Raw genomic sequence first — 9,556 nt, forward strand, 5'->3', positions numbered from 1 at the left:
TCTTTTAGAACTTGGTAACTTGGATTAACTAATCCGTGATTACCAACCGAAAGTCCATTATCAAGAGCAACCTAGTTACAAAGCATTTAGTAACCCAAAGAGGTGCTAGGCATCAATGTTCCTAAGAAGAATTGTGAGCCAAATGTCTGTAGTGAAGAGATGTTGAGAAAAATTGAGCCAAAAGACTGCTGCAACACTTGACACTGAGCTATCATTGAGAAATAAGTTTTAGGCAAAAGAAAGAAGAAAAAAGCTAACAGGGATCAATCAAAGAACAAGGGATTATAGCAGCAACTCTAGTGAATCCTCAAAGAGACATTTCATAGCTGTCAGCTAAGAATAAATTGAGCTGCATCTTGTCTGCATAAAACCCCATAGATCAAATTCTATTACCTGCTAAATAAGGACATAAATGCTTCTCTGTTTTGTTTCATTTCTTCTCATGATTAGTGCTTGCTTGGGGAGAAGCAAGATTTAAGTTTGGTGTTGTGATGACAAGTCATCTTATGCTAGTTTTACAAGCATTTTTCACTTATTTCATTAGGTTTTATGCACTTTCTTGCACAATAAGTAAGTGATTGGAGTGAATTTTTTCATGATTATTTCGAATCAATCAAACATCATTTATTTTACACAAAATCATAAGGTTTATGCTAGAATTAATTGATTTTATGAATGATGCAAAGACTTTATAATTTTGGTGAGACTTTGATAGTTTGTTTGGTTGCTTGTAGGTGAAGAAATGAAGAAAGGAGGAGGCAAAACAGTAAAGCGTTACGTTGAGAAGAAGAACGCCACGCTCAATAACAAACAAGGCTAGCGTTCACTTCTCTAGTGAGTGTGGCGCTCACTTTCCCACCTTTTTTTCATACAAACTCACCAGCAAGTGTACGCCACAAAAAAAGGTGGGAAAGTGGACGCCACGCTCACTAGAGAAGTGAACGCTAGCCTTGTTTGTTATTGAGCGTGGCGTTCTTCTTCTCAATGTAACGCTTTACTGTTTTGCCTCCTCCTTTCTTCATTTCTTCACCTACAAGCAACCAAACAAACTATTAAAGTCTCACCAAAATTATAAGGTCTTTGCATCATTCATAAAATCAATTAATTCTAGCATAAACCTTATGATTTTGTGTAAAATAAATGATGTTTGATTGATTCAAAATAATCATGAAAATCCACTCCAATCACTTAAGCAAGAAAGTGCATAAAACCTAATGAAACAAGTGAAAAATGCTTGTAAAACTAGTATAAGATGACTTGTCATCATAACACCAAACTTAAACCTTGCTTGTCTCCAAGCAAGCACTAACCATGAGAAGAAATGAAACAAAACAGAGAAGCATTTATGTCCTTATTTTGCAGGTAATAGAATTTGAACTATGAAATTTTATGCAGACAAGATGCAGCTCAATTTATTCTTAGCTGACAGCTATGAAATGTCTCTTTGAGGATTCACTAGAGTTGCTGTTATAATCCCTTGTTCTTTGATTGATCCCTGTTAGCTTTTTCCTTCTTTCTTTTGCCTAGAAACTTATTTCTCAATGATAGCTCAGTGTCAAGTGTTGCAGCAGCCTTTTGGCTCAACTTTTCTCAACACCTCTTCACTACAGACATTTGGCTGACAATTCTTCTTAGGAACATTGATGCCCAACACCTCTTTGGGTTACTAAATGCTTTGTAACTAGGTTACTCTTGATAATGGACTTTCGGTTGGTAATCTCGAATTAGTTAATCCAAGTTACCAAGTTTTAAAAGACTCCTCAGAACCTAATTGTCCAAGCATATCCTAGTATAAGAAGCACCACAACCATATGTCCTAAGGTCCAAGCTATTGGTGTCTAGCCTTATTATTTGTTTCTTTCATTCTTGTTAACAATCCTTGGTTTTTCTTTTCTTTTTCTTTATTACTTTTCATTTTCCAGGGATGTTCATTAATTGGAGGTTTTATAACAGCAAATGAGTTTACACTACAAAGAACATTTTATTCTGCAGCTTTTATTATTGAGCTTATCATCTAATCAAGCAATTACCACCACAAGTCTTTATTCTAATTCCTACAACATTCGACAATTACTTTCTATTTCAAACATTTTCTCTTATTGATGCAAAAGGGAAACAAGACAGAATTTAATGCAGATGAGTGATAACAAGCATAATGCAGATCCTAATAAGAAATCTACTCAAGATATGAAAGTGCAGAATATAAAATATTTGGAGGCATATCATGTTTCAGATATGCATAATCCTTATTTAATTAAAACTATAAAAGGGACTCCACCACCTCTCGTTGTTGTGCTCTTTTCCTCAGCTAGATTCTCCTTTCTTCTTCCGCTTCTTGCTTGTTTCTTGGGGTTCCTCAATAGGGCATCTACAATCCCAAATGTGGTCTATCCGATCCCAGAGCCCAGCATCCTTCAATCCTTGTTGCATGTGTGCTGCATTGTTCTTGGCTTTTGCTCTCTGATGGTCTACCAATTCTTGGCATTGAACATATGGCTTGATCTCTTAGTTCAATATTAGCATGCCACTGACTACATAGTCTAACTTTGCTTGAGTTTCTATATCATAATCCATCATGTCCAACTTCCTATGCTCTCTAATTGTATGATATATATTCTTTCATTGGTACAGATTTTGGATGTACTTTCCTTGCTTGGCTTGTTGTAGGGACAATCTATTAAATGATTCTTGAGAGTGTGCTGATTGTTCCCTTTGCCAATCAAGAGTTCTTGCTTGAAACTCTCTCTGTTGATCCAACATCTTGAGCTGGAAGTTTTCTTGCTTTTCCATCATTTGCTGCTGCCAATGCTCTTATTGCTCTTGGGCTTTTAAGTACTGCTCTTGTTGCTTCAAATATTGCTCCTGTTGTTGCTCCTGTGCTCTCATATATTGCTGAGACATTTCTTCAACGGCTCTTTGCATTTGGCTTAAGTCCATTGCACCAGAAGATTGTTCCCCCTCCATTTGTGGTCTCCTCCTTTTTCCTTGAGCTCTTCTCTCCTCCTCGGTTTCAGTGATACCATCCATTTTTTGCTTGGTAATTCCTCTGCCTCCCTGCACAGCCTCAGAATGGTACTTGGGTGACCAAGTCTGCTTCATTTGTCAGTATCCTCAGCCATTTCTTGAATGCTATCTGCTATGAGCTGTGGGACATTGACTTCTCCTCCCCTAAGTATGCAATATGTCAGAATTGCTCTTTTTATTGTGACTTCAGATGTATTTTCAGTTGGGAGTATGGACCTTCTCACTATCTCATACCACCCTTTGATCTCAGGTATGAGATCCATTCTCTTCAAGCGGCTTAGAGCTCCCTCTAAGTCACTTTCCCGGTCTTTGCCTTCAAAACATAAACCATGTAATATCTCATCAAGATCTCTCTCACCGCCATTCTTTCATCAAAGCTGGGTTTTCCATAGGGTATCACTCTTATCTATAAGATTCTCATGATGGATGGTGGGCTGAAATCTACCTCAACCCCCCTAACATAGCTCTTGTAGGGAGGGCTGATCTTGTTTGACCTCACAGCATTTGCATAGAACTCCCTTATCATGGTTGCACTTATGTCTGTGAGAGGTTCACATAGAAGTTCTCATCTCCTCTCTACGGTTATTCTTCTCATGATGGGATATTCTCCATCTTTCAATCTGAAACCCATCTCTGAAATGACCTTTTTGATTCCATTAACTTGTGATATCTTGATTCATGAAATTGAGACTTAAATCTCTTGGTATCATAGATTGGTAGTTCGGCTTGAGCTGATTCTTTTTCTTTCTTTTTTCTGAAACTTGATGAAGCCATGAATTACGAAGAAAGGAAAGGATGAACTTTAGTTAAAGCACGGTTTATGATGGAAGGGAGAAGAAGTAGGGTATTGTGTGAAAGGAGAATTGTTGAGTCAAGAATTAATTTGGCACCTTGCGATGACAAACATAATTAATTATTTCCTAGTATAACTAATTTATGATAGGAATCAATCAACGATGACGAATCAAGCAAAAAGAAATTGAACATACAAGCAATATTAATATAATTATCATTAAAAATGATATCTTTAAAATGAGATTGCACAATAAACATAATAAGAAACGCTCCAAGAATCAAGCTCATAGGAAATTGGATTGTTGCGGCATATCATCAAGTTAAAAAGGAAAATATTCTTACTTCAATGTAAATGAAAACCACAAATAAATAGTGCAACGGTTAGTTGATGAAAAAGAAAATCTTTCTAATATTAGAAAAAATATATCAAACTCTATAAAAGAAGATTTGATCCAAGGAGGAATCGTAACTCAAAAATTCTTATCTAAAACACTAATCTTCATTCCTTTGTTTTACGGAGTGTGTTATTACTTTTTCATTGTTTAGAATAAAGTTTTTCTTCAAAGATACAAAAGACAAAGAAAGTAGTACATACAAGAGTTAATTTTCATTTTGTTTGACTAGTCATTTTTTATTAATTTCTATAATGCTCATAATCATAAATTAGTTACTAGGAATAATCAATTATATTTGTTATCATAAGGTATGAAATTAAATTTTAACTCAATAATAATAATAATAATAATAATAATAATAATAAAAAAAAAAGAAGAAGACTACTTATTTGCATTGACATACTCAAGAAACTCTGCTGCATTTATAGTGTTCAAATCCAAAGCATACATGAAAAATGACTCTCCAGATGAATGTTGACTTATTAGTGCTTTTGCCATATCTACCATATCAAGCTCGACCATTATGTCATCTTCATCCTCATCTTCAGTTAGACCAATAATTCACTTTTAATATTATAACCCATTCAATTGATGTTAGACTTCAGTAAATTAACTCAACCAATTCTTCAAACTCTACATATAATTCAATAATTGATATTTGTGTCTGTGTTTGCAGATGGAACAAAAACATCTATTACATGCTTGCTTCTTCAATCTCATACATTTTTTTAAAGTTGAACAAAATCCCCGAATGCTAACACAGACTGTCTATAAAAAATATTTGTTATTTTCTTTAATATTTGATTATCTACACATTGACAAAATACACTCTAAAATTTCTCATATATTATTTCAAAAAGAACATCACATAAATTTTTACATACAAAACTCACTTGAAAAAAAAATTGACTATTATAAATGGGGCTAGTTTGGGAGATGAGTTGGCAGAGGGCAGGGACAGTGGCTGTCAGGGAGAGTTAGATACTGGTGTTCAGGGGAGAGCTTCAGCGGGTGTGCAAGGGGCCCCTTCTGATGCAGTGAGCGAAGCTGAGACGGAAACATCAGAGAACAAATGGACAGCTGATATGCAAGAAAACCGGAAAGCCTGGAAGCTTGCAATAGAATCTGGAGCGGTGCAGTATGATGAGGAAGATGACATCATGGCCATTCTACAGGCACAGAATGAGTTAATTGCGCAGAAGAAAAAACAGGCTAAGCGAAAGAAGAAAGCACGGAGGAGTCGGCCGAAGAATCGGAAAAAGGTGTGTATAAGTGCTATACGATGATTTTTAGTTCTTGGAATATTAGGGAGTTGAAGGGGGTTGGTAAACTAAGTATGATTAAGAATTTTCAGAGAAAGTTTAATGTGCATATGCTAGGCTTAATAGAGACCAAGACAGAGATGGTGACAAATTTTGATATAGCGCAACTGTGAAAAAATGGCGCAGTTAAATGGGAGTTAGTTGGTTCGGTTGGTGCTGCGGGAGGACTGTTATTAATGTGGGATGACATGGTGTTTCGGATGAACAACTGTTATAAAGGGGCTCGTTGGATATGCTTGGAAGGTGTGCTGCTAAAAACTAACTTTCCCTGTGCTTTCTGTCTAGTTTATGGGCCACATGAAAGGGCGGAAAAACTCATCATGTGGGAAGAATTGAGCTTCCTATCTGGGTTATGCCAAGTACCGTTCTGTTATATGGGGGATTTTAACGAGGTAACTCATGTAGAAGAGAGAAAGGGTGCTACCTCTTTAACAGTGTCCGCAGAAGAGTTTAAATCGTGGATACAGGATATGGAGTTAGTGGACTTGGCAATAACTAATCGCTTATTCACCTGGTTCAGAGGGCAATCATGTAGCCGCATTGATAGGGGACTGGTTAGTTTAGAGTGGCTAGAAGAGTTTCCTGATACAAGACTGAGAGGGGGACCTAGAGGGTTATCAGACCATTGCCCAATGATCTTGGAGGGTACCCGGATTAGCGGGGGACCAAGACCGTTTCGGAGCTTGGATTCGTAGTTTACCCATGATGGGTTCTTGAGAATGGTGAAGGAGGAGTGGAGGAACTTGGGGGAGGGACAGCTCATTGATAAACTAAAGGCTCTGACGACTCCACTGAGCAGATGGCATAGAGCCAATTTTGGGAATATGGACCAAAGGATTACACAGCTGGAGGATGAAATTAAGAAAGTAGATGACATGGTAAGTACTGGCACGGCTGATGGGACTATTGAAGCAAGAAGGAGAGCGTTGGTAAGCTTTTGTAGAAAATGGTATATCAGGAAGGAGCTTCATTGGAAGCAAATGTCCAGATCGCGGCACGTGAAGGAAATGGATAAGAATACCCGCTACTTCCACAATCTAGCCTCAGCACGAAGAAGGTCGAATAGGATTGATTCCTTAATGGTTAATGGGAGGTTGATAAGGAACCAGGCGAGGATCAAGACGGGTATTCGAGACTTCTATAAGGGGTTGTACCACCAGGAGACATCGCCAGTGATTGGGTTCAGGGACGGGCTTGTAAAGCAGATCAACGAGGAAGAGGCACTGGAGCTAGAGATATTGCCAACTGTTGAAGAAATAAAGGAGGCAGTGTGGGATTGTGAGTCAACAAAGGCGCCAGGTAGTGATGGGTACAACATGAACTTCATAAAAAATGCTGGGATGACTTAGGAAGGGAGTTCACTGATGCGGTGCTAGGCTTCTTCCTTTCGGCTACACTTCCTAGAAACTCGAATGTTACGTGGGTGACGCTAGTGCCAAAGTTTACTGGAGCCAGAGAAATAAAGGACCTCAGACCGATCAGTATGGTGGGGTGTGTCTATAAGGTCATATCCAAGGTGTTGGTTAGGAGGATGCGAAAGGTAATGCCGGAGTTGGTAGGAGAGACTCAGAGCGCCTTCGTTAAGGGCAGAAAAATCCATGATGGGGCCCTGATCGCCTGTGAAACAGTGCACTGGCTAAAAACACGAAAAAAGAGCGCCGCAATAATAAAGCTGGACTTCCAAAAGGCTTATGATAGAGTCAAGTGGGGCTTTGTGGATATTGTCTTGCAGAAGATGGGGTTTGACCAGAGGTGGAGAGGTTGGATAAAGGAGTGTGTCACCACTGCATCTATGTCATTGCTTGTCAATGGATCACTTTCGAAGCCTTTCAAAATAGAACGGGGTCTACGGCAAGGTGACCCGTTGTCCCCATTCCTGTTCGTGTTAGTTGTGGATGTTTTGCATCGAATGATTGGAGAGGCGGTGAGGAATGGCCATATAACTCTGTTACTGCTTGGTAGAGATAATATTGAGTTGTCTCACTTGCAGTTTGCAGATGATACTATTCTTTTCTGTCTGCCTGATGAGGGGACCATCAGGAATTATCATCGGCTACTCAGATGCTTCGAGCTCATGTCGGGATTAGCCATTAATTTTGAAAAGTCCAGCCTTATACCGGTCAGCTATGAGAGGATGTGGGTCCGGAGAATGTGTCAGTTACTGGGTTGTAAAGAGGCTTCATTACCAGTCAGATATCTGGGCATTTCCCTAGGAGCAAATCCGAGACTGGTTAAGACATGAAAACCGGTGATTGATAAGGTGGAAGACAAACTGAGTTTGTGAAAAGCAAAAACTCTTAACAAAGCAGGTAAGCTGGTCCTAATTAAGGCAGTTCTTAGTAGCTTGCCGATTTACTACCTCAGTTTATATAAGATGCCAAAGACAGTGGCAGAGAAGCTGATTTCCCTGCAACGATGGTTCCTGTGGAGTACTGAGGATGGGAGATACGGGGTACCGCTCGTGAAGTGGGAAGTGGTTATGGCTCCAAAGAAGGCAGGTGGGTTGGGAGTTGGGGATGCGGTGATTCGAAATACTGCATTGCTGTTTAAGTGGTGGTGGAGGTTCTCGAAAGAAGACTGTCCCTTATGGAAGAAAGTGGTGTGCTCTTGTAATAATATGCATCCTGCAAGAATGGTGGGAGGACAGCCTCCTCCCACGCGAGGGGGTCCTTGGAAGGATATATGCCAGCTACAAGTTAGTAAGCCGGGGCTGAGAGATCAGATGATCAGTGGGTTGTCGATGGAGTTAGGGAATGGCATAACAACCCGATTCTGGGAGGATAGATGGCTACCGGCTGGAGTATTGAAAGATATGTTTCCTAGGCTTTTCTCGGTCTCAACTCTTCAAGAATCTGTGATAGCAGACTGTGAATTTTGGGATGGGCTAGCGTGGATTTGGAGTTTCCAGTGGAGGAGAGAGTTGTTCTAGTGGGAGTTGGACTTAGTATACCAGCTTCATGAGATCTTACAGTCATTCAAGCTTACAAATGAGAGGGAAGATAGTGTGGTATGGAAATTTGATAAAACAGGTGACTACTCAACAAAATCCTTTGTGCGAGTGATGCAAGAGGAAGTCCTACCGGAGGAGGTTACCAACTATAGCTTCACTAGTGCTGTTTGGAAAGGATTTGTCCCCCGAGATTTGAACTCCTTTCTTGGTTTGTGTTAGTCGGAAGGGTCAACACAAAGGATCGACTGTGCAGATTACGGGTTATTGACCAGTAGGACAATAGGTGTCTTCTCTGTAGTAAGCCTGTGGAAACCGCGTATCATCTGTTTCTTAGTTGTGAGATTACATGGCAGGTGTGGTGTGCTTGGCTAATAGCCTTTCAACAAAGGTGGAACTTTCCAGGTACTTTGAATGAACATTTTAAGAGTTGGATGAGCTTTACAGGAAAGAAGGTAGACAGGAAGAGATGGTTCACTGAATTTTTTGCTGTTATCTGGGGGACATTATTAACAGATCGTTTACATTCTACGAAGAATGGAGTGGTGCTGAGCCCTTTGGGTGTTGATGGCCGGATCACAGTATCTAGGAATTATATGTTATCTTATTTTATTCTTACTATAGCTTTGCTATCTGCTCCACTCTACTATGTTGAGCTCCTTTGATTCAAAAAAAAATAATATCTTTTTAAACTAACATCTCCATTTTTATACTCTTATTGAACCCATTTAAACAATTTTTTTACTCACTCACAATAAAAAAAAAATTATCAAAGAATACTCCACACACCCCAACATATTATTCTTCTTATAATACTTTATTTATATTTTTTTAATCATACAAAATACAATACTCCCTAACGGGCTAACAATACGCCCCCTGCCTATTGTCTTTTTAATAAAAAAAAAATATTCTTTTAATCCAATACGCCTCCTGAATTGTCTTAGAAAAATAAAAGAAACAATTCTATTCCAACAACTCGTCCCTACGAATTGTCTGTCTTAAGAACACACTCAAAATTCCATTAACTACTAAATACCCAATAGCTAAATGTTATACCAAAATCTAGGAGT

At 38.9% G+C, this 9,556-nt stretch overlaps 1 long non-coding RNA gene across 1 annotated transcript in view; it reads right to left on the reverse strand.

The window, feature by feature from the left end:
• The window catches only part of LOC110270173, a 7,716-nt gene continuing 249 nt past the window's right edge, over positions 2,090 to 9,556 (reverse strand). The window contains exon 2 of the long non-coding RNA XR_002359378.1: positions 2,090 to 4,756. This is a non-coding gene — a long non-coding RNA (uncharacterized LOC110270173). The remainder of the gene's footprint in view (positions 4,757 to 9,556) is intronic.

This window comes from Arachis ipaensis, chromosome B03 (assembly GCF_000816755.2).
Source record: "Arachis ipaensis cultivar K30076 chromosome B03, Araip1.1, whole genome shotgun sequence".
Taxonomy (NCBI): Eukaryota; Viridiplantae; Streptophyta; class Magnoliopsida; order Fabales; family Fabaceae; genus Arachis; species Arachis ipaensis.